The sequence below is a fragment of the Lissotriton helveticus genome, chromosome 5_1, assembly GCF_964261635.1.
Source record: "Lissotriton helveticus chromosome 5_1, aLisHel1.1, whole genome shotgun sequence".
NCBI lineage: Eukaryota > Metazoa > Chordata > Amphibia > Caudata > Salamandridae > Lissotriton > Lissotriton helveticus.
Window position 1 is genome coordinate 2,120,975,220 of NC_136065.1, and position 15,616 is coordinate 2,120,990,835.

The following is a 15,616-nucleotide window of genomic DNA, read 5'->3' on the forward strand; positions in this document are numbered from 1 at the left end:
ATTCAGGCATACTAAACTCGAATTTCTACCATGTTCTCGGAGTCTGTTAGGATTATAAAATGTAACAATTCTAACAGCCCATTCTGGCCTATGGAGAACAGGTAGCTGTAATTCACTATTAGGACATGCCACACACACCAGGGCTTGTCCTACCTTATACTTACAATGCACCCTGCACTTGGGCCTACCATAGGGGTGACTGATATGATGAAAAGGGAAGGCTGCTTCTGTGGGTGGCACAACCAGTGCTGCAGGCTCACCAGCAGCATTTGGATTACACGCCCTGGCACACTCAGTGCACTAGACTAGGGACTGACAAGTAAACCAACATAGCCAAACATGGAATCACTAATCCATACATCAATTTACAATAGTGGCACAGTGCCCAAAGCATCTAACACCAGCAAAAACACATGAGGCAACAGCAAAAATGGAAGGGAGACCCACACAATGGTGCCAGGTCTAACACGTGTTTCCTCCAGCTGAAAAGTGGGGAGAACTACCCTAACTCCTGGGAGTTCTTTTCACTAAGGCGGAAAAATCTGGACAGACCATCAGCGTTGGCGCGTTCTGTACCAGGGCGGTGCTCCACCGTAAAGTTCATACCTGTAGGGAGATGGACCACCTCAGCAGCTTTGGTTTCTCACCCCTCATCTGCATCAACCATCTGAGGGGTCTGTGGTCTGTCTGAACCCGGAAGTGAGTCCCAAACAGGTATGGTCTCAGCTTCTTCAGTGCCCAGACAACAGCAAATGCCCCACGCTCAATAGCACTCCACCTCTGTTCCAGTGGAAGTTACCTTCTACTGATAAAGGCTACAGGTTGATCTAGGCCCTCCTCATTCATCTGTGACCAAACAGCCCCCACACCATGCTCTGAAGCGTCTGTCTGGACAATGAACTCTCTTGAGAAGTTGGGTGCCAGGAGCACGGGCGCCGTGCGCATGGCAGCTTTCAGGCCTCAAAGGCTTTCTGACAGGTGTCAGTCCAAATCACGTTCTTGGGCTGCTTCCCGGAAATCAGCTCTGTCAAGGGTGAAACAATGTGAAACAATGTTTCCATAGCCCTTAACAAACCTATTGTAATACCCTGTGAGACCTAGGAAGGCTCTCACCTCTGTCTGGGTTTTGGGTGGCTCCCAAGCCAGGATGGTTTCAATCTTGGATTGTTGGGGCGCCACCTGGCTGCTTCCAACTTGGTGTGTCAAGTACACCACAGAACCCTGCCCGATCTGGCACTTACTTGCCTTGATCGTGAGGCCTGCTTTCCGCAGCGCCAACAACACTTCCCAGAGGTGGCGCAGATGTTCTTCACAAGTGACACTGAACACTGCGATGTCAGCCAGGTAGGCGGCTCTGAACTCATCCAGTCCAACCAACACCTGGTTGACCAACCTCTGAAAGGTGGCAGGGGCATTCTTCATCCCAAAAGGCATAACACAGAACTGGAAATGCCCATCTGGTGTGGAGAATGCTGACCTCTCCTTTGCCCCACCAGTCAAGGCGATCTGCGAGTACCCAGACTTTAGATCAAACATGCTGAGGTACCGTGCAGCCCCTAGCTGATCAATGAGATCATAAGCTCTGGGGATGGGGTGTGCGTCAGTCTTCGTGACTGAATTGAGCCCTATGTAGTCCACACAGAACCGGAGTTCGGGTGTGGCACCCGGCGCTGCAGCCTTCGGGACCAAGACCCCTGGGCTGGCCCGAGGACTGCTAGATGACTCAATCACCCCAAGTGCAAGCATCTTTGAGACCTTCTCTTTAATGCAAGCTCTTACCCTGTCAGTTACCCTGTAAGACATGTGCAGTTTTATAACTTTCCCTACCTTGGACACTTTTTGTGTGTCGCCATTTCCGTTCTGCCAGCCTGGTAGAATGTTTTATTTGCTTCAACTCTGGCGTAAACCAGGGCGAATTGTTTTTCGGAGGTTTAGATTCGCGCATGGGTGCTATGTCATCTAATACAAGAGTGATTGCCGATTCAAGTTTCATGGCGGCCAGGCTAGGGTTGGTGCATTGGGAGATGGTAGGAGGGGAGAATTTAGCGGCAAAGGCAGATAGGGTGATCTTATTCCATGGCTTGCAAGTTACACCACACTCCTGCCATAAAGACTTCATATACTTGGCCCAACAATGTCAATCCACGCCCGCTCAAAGGGGGTACTGACCAAAAGGAATGTCTGGAGAGGAGCCTTGTGCTTCCTCCCACTCTTTCCACTTGCCTGGCAAGTCTGACAAGTCCTGCAATGAGTATCAGAACTCTTGCGCATTTGGGGCCAATGAAAGTGGGTGACAAGCCTTTCAACGGTCTTGTCCTGCCCCAAATGTCCTGCTAATGGCACATCATGAGCCAGCCCCAGTAGGAAGGCTCTGAACTTCTGGGGTACCACCAGCACACGGGCTGACCCAGGTTCAGCAACCTTAGGCTCACTATACAGGAGACCATTCTCCCAGTAAATCAAGTGGGACCCTGACTGATCACCTGCTGCCTGGCTTGCAGCCTGTTGCCCCACGCCCACAAGAGAAGGGCACTCTCTTTGTTCCTTGCAAAATTCCTCCCTGGAGGGACCTCCTTCTTGCTGCCAATGGGTCAGCTCAGGCAGGTCTCCCAGTTCAGCTATCTGCTCCCCGGTAGGCTCCAGGGCATCCCCCTCAGGGTCTACCTCCACGGCCCAGAGTGGGAACTTCAGGGGCCGGTTTCCCATGCCCCTCGCCACTTCTCTCGTCGGCAGGTTCCTGGGCCTACCTCTCAGGCTCCAGGTCCTCTTGAGAACCCCTACTGGCTGACATTGACCGGGTGGTCACGCACGCCCAGTCAGGCAATCCAACCATCTTCAAGTGAGTTGTTTTCTCCACCTTTTCCCAAGGGGAGTTCTCCAAATCATTACCCAACAAACAGTTAACAGGCATGGCGGGCCTCACAGCTACCTGAGGAGTACCAGAGACCCCCCGCCCCCACTCAAAGGGAACCTGAGCCATTGGACAATGACTCTCTGTGTTGTTGGCGTTAACAACTCGGCAAAATGCATGAGGTACAATCTGCTCTTGAGACACCAGGTGACACCTGACAGCTGTCACACTGGCTCCTGTGTCTCTAAGAGCCTCCACCTTTTGGCCATTGACGGTCACTCGCTGCCCATATTTCTTAGTGTTCCTGGGTAGCTGAGCTTCTTAGACCGTCTCATAGTCTCCTAAAGAGACAAGGGTCATCTGTATGGGGGACTCCCCACCTTGGACTTCAACCTCCTCCCACAAGGCTACACTAGCCATCTGCCGGGGCGGAGCACCAGTGGGTGCTTGTTTACCAAACAGGCGGCACCTGGTATCATTCGCCCTATGACCCAGATCACCACACTTGTAACATTTCAGGGGCCCCTGGGGAACAGGACTACCTGTCGGGGCCCCTTGCTTTCTTTCAGAGGGAGGCTGGGAACCTTTCACGGGGTTCCCTTGGGGACTACTTTGAGGCCCTTTGTGGAACTCCTTCTGTTTACCCTTGCCCCCCCCATTCTTCTGCTGGGGACCCTGCCCACCTTTGGCTGAGTCTCCCATGTGACCCTTGTGGACCCTGGTACTGACCCAGCGGTCCGCCTCCTCAGCAAGCTTCCTAGGGTTAGTCAGCTTGCTATCTATCAGATGCTGGTGCAGCTCTGGAAAACAATTATCAGACAAGTGCTCCCATGCAATCAAATCAAAGAGACCTTGAAAATCATTAACCTTGCTGCCCGTTACCTAACCATCCAATGCTTTGCGAAAGAAAGTGACATATTCAACCCAAGTACTGTTTTCTAACTTTTTGCATTTCCTGAACCTCTGCCTATAGAGCTCAGGTGTCAAACCATATCAATGCATCTTTCGCGTGGCTGTATGAATTGTGGACATCAGAAGGCAGGTCTAACAATGTATCCCGCCCCTCACTAAGGAACCTTCCCCACAACCCCGCTCCCCAATCTCGCTCAGGGACCCGGTGGGAAGACATGGATACGGATGTACGTTGTTACAACGCATGCTTTTACCATGCATGCTTTTACAACGCAGGTTTTTCAACGCAAGTCGTTACAACAACTTGCGTTGGGTGGTGCTGGATAGTGAATAGTTTAATTTACTATTCCAACTCCAGTCCCTGTGGATAGTAGGGAAGGTGTTTTATAGTAAATTAAACTATTACCTATCCTAGAGCGCCCCCCAGCGCAATTCATTGTAATGACTTGCGTTGAAAAACCTGCGTTGTAAAGGCACTGCGTGGTAAAAGTTGCGTCGTAAAGGATGTTTACCCATGGCTACCTCATAGGCTCTGAACCACTGACCAATATCATAATTTTTGTAACACTCTTTCACCACATCCTTGGGAATATACACTCTACTTTCTGCATGTACTGCTGGCGTGCTGCTTCCAGAGGGAGTAATTTCTAAACGTTTAGCTTTTAACTCCAACTCCCTCAAAACCTTTTCGTGTTCAAACTGTATTTTCTTTTCCTCAAGATCCAACTTTCTATTTTCTATTTCTAGCTGCCTATCAACCTTGAACCTGGATAATTCCATTTCATGCCTTCTTGATCGCTCCCTGTCCTCCAACTCCTCTGGAGACAGATTTTTGTTAGAAGCACGGCTACTTGTAGGGGAAGGTGGCTTCCTTCCTCCTGGGCCTAATAGCCCTTCCTGTTGTGCAATTGCATTATCATCCTCTTCAATCACAGGAGTTTTTCTTGCTTCTACCCAGGCCCTCAGTGCCTTGTAGAACTCTTCCTTCACTCTAAATCCAGAAGTAGAAACATTGAATTTCTTGCAAAAGTACTTCAGCTGCTTTACTTTGTAGCTCTCTAGCTTCTCTTCTTCCCATTCACAAGCAATAGAGGCTAGGGATTCTGTATCTCCCATGATAACTGATTCAGGAATCTTTCAAAAATAGGCAATTCAAAAATCAAAAAGGAATCTACCCAAAAGTATGCGGTATCTTTATGGTCTGCACTCACTAAGTAGTGTTCCACTGTACATGAGTCACAAATGCAAATTCGGAATCCTTTTCGCTTGACTTCCAATGTTAGATTTGGGGGTCTCTGGTTGGCACAGGTAGGTACTTGTGGCAAGCAGGGACCCTCTCCTCTAGTCAGGGAAAGGGGGCTTACACTTCTAAAATAACCCCTGCTCACCCTCAAGGTAGCGTGGCGAGAGCAGCCAAGGCCTTACTTCAGAGGTGTTGTAAGTTAAGCAGTTGTCGGGAATCGCTCCTGAATCCGCTCTTGTTACGCACCTGCCTAAAGACTTCAACTCCCAGAAGGCCGTGGGAGGCGTTCAGGGGTTATTACAGCATCAGTCGCGCACACTCGTGTGCGTAATTCCTTTTCCGATTCCTGAATGTCCTGCCCGGAGGTTCCCGCGAAGAGGACTCCAGTACAGAACGCTCCGCTTTTTCACCGAGGTTTTGGTGAGTTCCTAGACCCTTTGATTACGGGTGGAAGTTCCCCGTAATCCGTTGTTGTCCGGAAGCATCGCTTCTTTGGAGCTTCATCAGCGCGGATGCGCTTTGTGTTATTTTGATTTCTTTGACATCATTTAAGCCGAATTCCTAGGCGGGGGGAATCTGAAGAGACAGAGGTGGGGTTTAATCATTAACCCTGGGCTCAGGGGTTTTTCCTCACCTTATATTCAAACAGGGCATCATTTACTTTTTGTTCTCACGCGTATGCGTTCCTAACTTTCATAAGCTAGGCCCTGATATTGAAGGAAGCTTATTTTCTCACGGAGGAAACTAAAGAAAAGGTGGCGGTTATACTAACACCGTGGAAGCCTTGTTCTTTGGGGTTGTTTTGTGGGATTTAAAGAATAACAGTTTCAGCGGTGACGTAACTGCAAGGTTTCTTTGTTTTATTCTGACATTGGCGGCTGGTCTTAAATTGAAAAGGGCGGCGGTATGCTACACCGTGGAAGCCCATTCAAGTCAAGTTAAACAAGCTTTATTTGACGATTGTCATAAAAGCAAACTGTACATATAAATACAAGTGTAGGTAAAATTATACATATTTACATTTAAAAGGTTTAAGTAAAATTACACATATTTACATTTAAAATTCATAAATCCATTGCACATTTAATATCAAATTATTGTATATTGGGTAAGGGATTTTAATTTGGCACTATGAATATATATTAATCAGTTAGCCTTCTACTTCTTATAGTCCACGCCCAACCCAAGAATTTTGTCACAGCTATATAGACTGTCATATCTGTGCAGGAACAAATTATTCTAACTGCCACTGCCCCCCTATCGGTGCCCATTAATCTGCACATTGGGCGTAGCCATATTCTCCGGGGCGCCACGTACTCTGGGCATTCGAAAAGTAGGTGGCCAATGGTTTCAGAGAGCGCTGAGCATGATGGACAAGCGGCCTTAGCTCCTGCGGACCACCTACTAGTGAATGCCCCGACTGGTAAGCTCCCAATTCTTAATTGAAAGTAGAGTTTACGATCCAGGGGTTTTAGGATAACGTCCCAGAAAGCTTCCAGTTTTGGCGCTTCTTTAATGTCCATAAACAATCCGGTAAAGGACCCAGGATCAATAGACCTAAAGGTCCTGGAGACCACAAGCTGCCAATACAGTTCTTTAAGAACCTTCTTAGGAGGGAACCTGGCATTTGTTGGATCTTCCCACAAATCCAGTAGACCCAAATCAATCAAGAGGCCCCGGATATGCCCTAGCCACTTAATTTCATGGGAGATGTCACTTCAAATTATATCCAACAAGCCCCTTGAAAAGGTTTCTAATTCCGGGGTGGTCCAAATCCTCCTCCAATATAAAACTGGACGCAGAGATGCAATAAGCGCTATTGGGGACATCCCTAAATCATAAAAGAGAGGATTCAGAGGGGTACTCTGTGGTAGTTTTATCAAATTCCTAAGAAACGAATTTTCAGAGACTGATATCCCCCTAAGGTTTTCAGTTCCGCACATTTCAACCCCGTTCAAAGTGGAACTAACCACTTTACCCTTGTTTCAGAGAGCGCTGAGCATGATGGACAAGCGGCCTTAGCTCCTGCGGACCACCTACTAGTGAATGCCCCGACTGGTAAGCTCCCAATTCTTAATTGAAAGTAGAGTTTACGATCCAGGGGTTTTAGGATAACGTCCCAGAAAGCTTCCAGTTTTGGCGCTTCTTTAATGTCCATAAACAATCCGGTAAAGGACCCAGGATCCATAGACCTAAAGGTCCCGGAGACCACAAGCTGCCAATACAGTTCTTTAAGAACCTTCTTAGGAGGGAACCTGGCATTTGTTGGATCTTCCCACAAATCCAGTAGACCCAAATCAATCAAGAGGCCCCGGATATGCCCTAGCCACTTAATTTCATGGGAGATGTCACTTCAAATTATATCCAACAAGCCCCTTGAAAAGGTTTCTAATTCCGGGGTGGTCCAAATCCTCCTCCAATATAAAACTGGACGCAGAGATGCAGTAAGCGCTATTGGGGACATCCCTAAATCATAAAAGAGAGGATTCAGAGGGGTACTCTGTGGTAGTTTTATCAAATTCCTAAGAAACGAATTTTCAGAGACTGATATCCCCCTAAGGTTTTCAGTTCCCCACATTTCAACCCCGTTTAAAGTGGAACTAACCACTTTACCCTTGTAGACCGCCAATACCGGTGATATAGGTTTAGTGAGGGACTTAGAGTGCTCCTGGCTCAGGGCCCCAGAAAGCTGCCTATGTTTTAGGGTGGCCAGCTCAATTTGATGTTTCCAGCACAAATTGTGCTGAATACAAAGACCCAAATAGGTAAAAGCTTGGACCCTCTCCAGAGGACGCTTATTCATGATCACAGTACCCTTAACCGCATGCATGCGGGGCGAATTCCGCCCGTACGCTGGGTTTTGCGAAAGCGCACTTTGCATGACGAGCTGGGCTCGTCATGAGCGTGCGAGGAGGCTACGCCATGACGAGCCCAGCTCGTCATGAGCGTCGAAGGGGTTAAAAGATTTAGAGGCATTAAAAGTCATAAACTTTGATTTCTGCACATTTACTTATAAACCCCGTGCGGTACAAAATTCTTCGAAGAGCCACAAACCCTTTTGAAGCCCACTTGGAGTTTTTGCTACTAAGAGACAATCGTCCGCGAACATTAAAATAGGAACTTTTGCTTCAGCAAGGATCGGTGCATCAATATTAGATTCAATTAATATTTTAGCCACATCATTGATGTATAAAGAGAATAGAGTTGGCGCCAGGACACGGCCCTGGCGTACTCCAGTTTCCACTGGGAACTGCGTGGTGACACTCCCAGGACTCCCCCACCTGATCTGCGCATAGTTTTGTTCATGAGGTCTTTTTACCTGTGATAGGAGAGGCCCAGGCAAACCCATGTCATTGAGGACATTCCATAACGTAGAGCGTGGAAACAGGTCAAATGCCGCTCTTAAATCTATAAAAGCGGCATATAAACTACCGTGTCCAATTATCACGGTCTTCCAGTACAGCATAGCAAAATGCAGCACCTGGTCGACCGTGCTAATTGAGGTTCTGAACCCAGCCTGCAGATGGGATAGGATCTCATTGTCCCGTTGCCCATTCAATTAAATCCTTGGTTCAAAGAAACAACACCCTTCAAAGCAGGATTGATGTTTTGCCTACAAACTTATTGGTTATATACCTGCTTTGATATTCTATGCTGCCTTCTTTTCCCCTAGAACCGGTGAGCTAGCTTGTATGTCATTTTAGATTGTGCCTTAGATGGTATCGTTTGGAGTGCTCTATTGAGATGGATGGTCCACGTAGAGTATGCTGATCCAGTTGATATCCAAGGTATGCAAGGGTTTTTGTTAGCGAGAATTAATGAGAGTAGATTTTCGTACTCTTTGTTTTCTGATCCTCTGCTTGTCTTCTTTCAGGTTCTCCTCCCCGCTGTCCTGGCCCCTTTTTTCCCTCACCTGATAACCCTATAACTCTGTTACGTATATATTCAGAGTTCGGGGATGTCTGGAGGTGGACCCAATATTGCATCATCCAGATCCTGAGGAGTGCTGGTTCTGACAGTTGTGACCACATACAGTAACCCAGTGACAACACTACAAACCGACACAACACAGGTTTTATATAAAAAATAAGTAGACTTTATATAGTTACCACAAGACCATAAACGACAAAAATACACACTATGATTACTTTAAGATGGTAGATTTAAGCTTAGTTCAGTTCAGTTCTTAGATGCGACACGCTGCGTCAATGTACCTTAAGTTGCGTTGCGCTTCCACGACAAGCAATGTCGCAGCGATGGGAAATGCGGCAAAGTTCAGGTGCAAAGAAATAAAGACGTGAAGATCTTCCAGATGCGGTACGCTTCTCGGGGATGCGAGAAACTCTCGGTTCGATGCGCGTACTGCAGCGGCGACACCCTTTACGATGCGACGGCAACAGCTCCAGCAGCGACCCTCTTCTCCATGATGCATGAAGCTTCCGCTCGATGCAACAACTACAGCGGCAACATCCAAGATGCGCCGGCAGCAGCTCCGACGTCGGCGCGCTTCTCGGGGATGCGAGGTGCTCTTGGTCGGTGCGGTGCAATGCGACACTTCCAGCTACGACACCCTCCTTCTTTGGAGTTGTGACGGCAGGCACAGCGACGGTGACAAGCTCCGACCTCGTTGCGAGAATCTTCTCCTGATGCGGTGCAGTGCGACAACCACAGCAGCAACACCCTCCTTCTTCGGAGTTACGACGGCAGCAGCAGCGGCGGCGACACGCTTCCTCTTCATTGCGGCACGCTTCTCTCCGAAGCGGTGCAGTGCGACAGTTCCAGCGACGACACCCTCCTTTCTCCGGAGTTGCGACGGCAGACACAGCGACGGCGACATGCTTCTTCTCGTCGAGTCGCGCTTCCAGCTCCCTGCGACACGCAGTTCCTCAGAAGGACCAAAACAGCAGCAGGCACTTCCAAAGGAACTCTGGGGAGCTGGGGGGGGTGAAGTCTGTTGTCCCTGAGACTTCAGCAGGAGGCAAGCTCTTTTCCAAGCCCTTGGAGATCCTTCACAAGTTGAAAGCAAAGTTACTCAAAAGTTTCTTTCTCCTTCCTTTGGTAGTAAGGCAACCACTGCAGGCTAATCCCCCAAGCAGCACTTCAGCTTGGGAATAGTCTCTCCTCCGTTTCTTCAGGTTCCTCTCCTCAGTCAAGGTTTCTTCTTGTTGTTCAGGGTGATCTAATTTCATGGGAGCAGGGTCCCAATATTTATACCCAGAAATCCTTTGTTCTCTGAGGGGATAGGGGCCTGTGCCTAGTCCAGACAAATTCCTGTTTCCCAGACTTCTCCTCTCCTTTCACAGTGCAAGGCAGAAACATCAGACGCCCCACAGGAGGTGGAGCCAGCATTGTGGAAGGCAAGTTCAGTCCTGGAGTACTCTGTTGACAGTCTTCCTTCTCTTCTTTCAGTGTGCAGGGCAGAGACATCAGCCAGGAGGTGGAGCCAGCATTGTGGAAGGCAGGCACAGCCCTATTCAGAGTTCAGGTGCACTCTTCCCACCCATCAAGATGCAGATCTCTCTATTCACCACTGGGTGACTCAGCCTGACTCCTGGAATTCCCCAGCCCTGTCACTCATAGAAACCAGATATAGGAATACACAACCTAGCAGAGGCAGGTTTGAATGGTTAGACAAGCAAATACCTACTTTCTAAAAGTGGTATTTGTAAACACAGAATATTAAAATAAACTTCACTAAAAGATGTATTTTATTATTCTGAGTTAAGGCATACTAAACTCGAATTTCTACCATGTTCTCTGAGTCTGTTAGGATTATAAAATGTAACAATTCTAACAGCCCATTCTGGCCTATGAAGAACAGGTAGCCTTGCAATAGTGAAAAACGAAAATGGCTGTAATTCACTATTAGGACATGCCACACACACCAGGGCTTGTCCTATCTTATACTTACAATGCACCCTGCACTTGGGCCTTCCATAGGGGTGACTGATATGAAGAAAAGGAAAGGTTTAGGGACTGGCAAGTGGGTGCACTTGCCCATACAGCATGACAGTACCAGACTGCACGCAGGCTCTGCAATGGCAGACCTTAGACACATTTTACAAGGCTGCTTCTGTGGGTGGCACAACCAGTGCTGCAGGCCCACCAGCAGCATTTGGATTACACTCCCTGGCACACTCAGTGCACTAGACTAGGGACTGACAAGTAAACCAACATAGCCAAACATGGAATCACTAATCCATACATCAATTTACAATAGTGAGCACTTGCACTGTAGCACTGAATTGCAGTGGTGCAGTGCCCAAAGCATCTAACACCAGCAAAAACACATGAGGCAACAGCAAAAATGGAAGGGAGACCCACCCCAATGGTGCCAGGTCTAACATCCGCTATCTGTAATCAAACCACCTAGTGATAGACGAGATTGTAAAGATACAGGGTCGAGGGATAGGCGACGCTCTGTGAGTTCGATTTCATAGGTTAGCAGGGACTCTGCCCTCACAAGAAAAGCATCCAGTGTCCCAGCTGCTCCCCTGCGTTTGCTCATTTTCCAACAAACCTAAACAGTCCGATTGTAGGGCATGAGGTAGCACACTCTCAAATAAGATAAACAATTATATTGCAATACTTAAAACTTACAGTATAGATGCTTTCCGCAATAGCAGATGTCAGAGAGGTGGCCCAGTCGAACCTCTTCCGGCCCCTGACGGGCACAGATGGGCCTGCCCTTGGTCCGGGCTGCGTCCCACGTCGCTGTGGGAAAGGCTGCGCTATGAGCGTGTTGGCCCCGCCTCCCCCTCACTCACGGCAGGAACAGGGGTGCACTCTGGGGGTTGCAGTCCCCAAAGTTCAATTGCCAGCGTGGATGGTGCGGCGGCAGTAATGGCGTTGCCCCAGGGTCCTTATCCCACCAGGGGTTCTTGACAGGACGGAGGTGCGGCGGTCAGCAAAGAAACAGAACACCAGCAGCAAGCAAAGGAACTCCCGCGCCGCGGGGGAGGGGCTGCGCTATGAGCGCGTTGGCCCTGCCTCCCCCTCACTCGCGGCAGCTGCGTGGAACGGCAGGAACAGCGGTGCACTCTGGGGGTTGCAGTTCCCAGATCGTAATTACCAGCGTGGATGGTGCGGTGGCAGTAATAAAGTTGCCCCTGGGACCCTTGTCCCACCAGGGGTTCTTGACAGGACGGAGGTGCGGTGGTCAGCAAAGAAACAGAATACCAGCAGCATTTTCACATTGCACACCAGGCCCTTATTAAAGTTTATGGAGTGAAACTTATCGGGAGTGGGCGAAACAAAATGATAAGTCCTGACATTGGGATGGCCTTGCACTTCTAAAACAGACAGCTCTCTCCAGATTCCCACACCCTCTTTTCTTGCCTGATGGTGGGGGTTTCATTAAGAAACGATAAAAGGCATTTATGACCAGGCCTTTCTCTGAATTTCAAAAGCGCCAACTGTCTCCATCCCTCTCTATCAAAAGGTACAGGAATGCAGGTAATTTACTAGGCGTGTTTAGTGAGCTACCACTTCCATTCTGTACACCATCTTGTTTGTGGCAATCCTAGATGGATCCCAGAGGACCTATGGTCCCTCAGGGCCCGTACACTCCTGGCTCATGCTATCACTCAACAGTACATCTTTCACATACTACATATATGCTGAATATAGTGAAGGACCTGGTTACAGGAAGCTGGGCAGAACTTTATCATGGCGAGGCCATCAGGCTGCTCACCCATCAGGAGTCCCAGATACAAAGACCTGCAACCACCAGCAGTCTCAAGTAATCACACTCGCAAAGGGGGGGATATTAATGTCAACTAAAAAAGGGTCCTGAACATCCAGGCATGATCATTGTGTGTACTGACACCGAAAAGGTTTACAAATACCCCAGAGATGCATCTACGGGTAGCTCGAGGCTGGGGTGCATGCTTACAAATCACGAACAACATATATTATCCCTTATACCAATTTCATTAGGTCCAAATATAAATGACAATTTCAAAAGCATGCACCTCATAAATAAATACGTAACTTCGGGCCCGATGTAGGTAATTCTTATTTACCACTTCTTAAATACCGAATTTTACCGATTCGGTATTTAAGAATTGGTAAATATGAAGGGGGAGATGTAGGTATTTCCAGATGTGTAAATACCGAATCTTTAAGATTCGGTATTTACCGAATCTGGAAATACCGAATCGGTATTTCCTATTGATTCCTATGGGCTGTGAAGCAATACCGTTTCTGTAATTACAGAATCGGTAAATACCGATTTGCACAAGGGTGCAGGGGGTGTCACTTTGACACCCTCTGGCACCCCCAAAACAGGCTCGGGTGCCATGTGGCAGGCATACATGCCCTAAGGGCAGGTCTGCCTGTCACATGGCATAGGTGTGCATGCACACATGTGCATGCACACCGGAATCGGTATTTTACCATCAAATTGGATTTGATGGTAAAATACCGATTCTGTAAGGCTGGGACTCTGAAGAGTCCCACCTACATCTCGGTGCCTCAGAATCGGTAAATTTACCGATTTTTTTATTTTACCGAATCGGTAATTTTACCGATTCGTTAAAATAATGCCCCCTACATACCTGTCACCCATATACCGGTCGGTTTTCGGCCGTTACCGATACAATAGCTTCCATTTATTAATATCAAAGTAACCTTTGAAATTAATTAGCCCCTAGAGCAGATGGACTACAAAGGGATCAGAAGCAAATCATTACCAAAAATCTCTTTTCGGGTCCGCGATGTAAACATCACTACGTTAGAGCGTTCTCTCAGATGCACTTAAAATGTGAAGGTTTGTTCCCTGCAAACAGGTCAGCTGTTTTCAAACGATTATGTTTGCGTCTGGACTAGCATGGCTTTCCACCTTATAATACACATCCTACCCAGGAGTGTGGCCTCTGCACAGGCAAATCTGTTCTTAGTATTCGTAGGCCCTACGCATGATTCCATTTCATATTTCCCACATCAGGTATGCACAATTGACTACTATACCATAGTGTAAATGGTCAACTGTGAATGTATATGGACCATGCTTTGGATGTATGCTTCCTTACACGTGTATGCTTGGTATAAATGTAACTGCATACTTGTTATACATATACCTAAATTCGTATGCATAGCCAAGACTATGGCAGCTTTGACTATAAAAGGACCAGCTTGAGTTTTATGTAAGAGGCATCATAGTGGTGCGGCATCGCTTCCTGTGATGTCACTTAATTTGATGTGTAAGCAAGAAATGTCATGGCGCGTTCCACATGCTAATTAGTCCTTCCACTGTTTTTAGGGCTTCTGCCCTGCCGCCAGTCTAGAAGCTGTACAAGAAATCCGGTAGAGTATCTGGCAGATTAACTGTGTACAGGTACTGAAGGGGGTTGAGCCTGTTCGGTCGCATCACTTCCTGGGCAGTGACTGCCGCCCACTCAAGAAACAAATTGTGTTCTTTTTTGCCATACGTTGCTGATAACTAGCCTTCAACTATAGTCCTCAAAGCAGCTTTGTATTGTATACAGTATAAGATATTGAGTGTGGGTAGTGAGGGTGGTAGGGAGACTACAGAACCCATGATTCTCTGGACGGTAGAGAGGAAAGGTCGTTTATCGCAGAAGTTTCCATAAGCAACAGTTGTGGCCGAGTCTAGCTGGTAATTGTGCAATTTCAGTTCTCGAAAAGGAAGGTTTGGGAGGGCGCCTCCCTCATTTCCGCTGAGGCCTGCAGGCTGCATGTCAGGAAGGAAGCGGTGTATGGCACCGGTGACTTGCAGCGAAGTTTACCCTATTGGCCCTCTGATACCTCGGAAACTACATACGGCAGAGAAGGGCACTGATAGCTCGCCTCTTAAACAGACTTGGATGTGGCAGTGTCTCCAGTAGATCCGACACGCTACTTGCTTTACTACAGACACGTACGAGCGAAGAAAATGTGTAGATGACTGGCTCCTGCGGACAAGCCAGTCGGACTGAGTCCTGAAGAAAATGTACATCCGGCAGGCTCCCACAGAAAAGGTCCATCAATGCACATCTGCTTGACTCCTGCAGACACATCTGGCAGACTCCGCAGAACACACATCTGGCGACGTTGCAGAATAGAGACGAGTGGCACGTTGCCTAAAAACAAACATTTTATACATTATCGAACTGTAAAAATGCACTTTTATGCTGGGAAGTCTGGCAGCCAGACTCCTACAAAGCGGACGTGTAAGACTATCTTCTGAAAAGGTACATCTGGCACAAGTCTGAAAGCCTCATCTGGGATGTTCCTTCAAACCAAGCACACCTGGCACACCCCTGTAGAAAAGGCAGGGATTCAAGTGAGATGAAAAAGGTGTGTCTTGGGGGTATCCCCAAAAGGTGCGTGGCCTATGGAACTAAGGCCGTGGCTTAAAAATGTAAACTCAATTTTTGTGTTTCTTAAAGTGTGCCACCCAGCCGATATTTTGGTGCCTCTCCCTGTTTTTGTTATTACTTCGATATCTACAATACAACAACTGACATACACCTACAACCAAAGTATAAAAAATTGATGAATGGAATGTTTGAATTAATTTCAGCCTGTTGTAAGTGCTCAGGTCTTCATCCCAGTCCTTCATAATGTTCCCTTTGGAGAAGGGCCAAGACTGATTTACATAAGGCTGG

General features: G+C 47.8%; 1 protein-coding gene across 9 annotated transcripts in view; it reads left to right on the top strand.

Moving 5' to 3' along the window:
- Positions 1-15,616, top strand: part of FAM78A (family with sequence similarity 78 member A) — a 984,894-nt gene that overhangs the window by 142,315 nt on the left and 826,963 nt on the right. The window contains exon 1 of one of the 9 annotated variants that reach the window (XM_078646203.1): positions 15,258-15,305. The exons of the other annotated variants lie outside the window; for them this stretch is intronic. The gene's annotated coding sequence lies outside the window, so the exon portion shown is untranslated. Of the gene's footprint in view, positions 1-15,257; positions 15,306-15,616 lie in introns of those variants that run through there. 9 annotated transcript variants of the gene reach the window in all.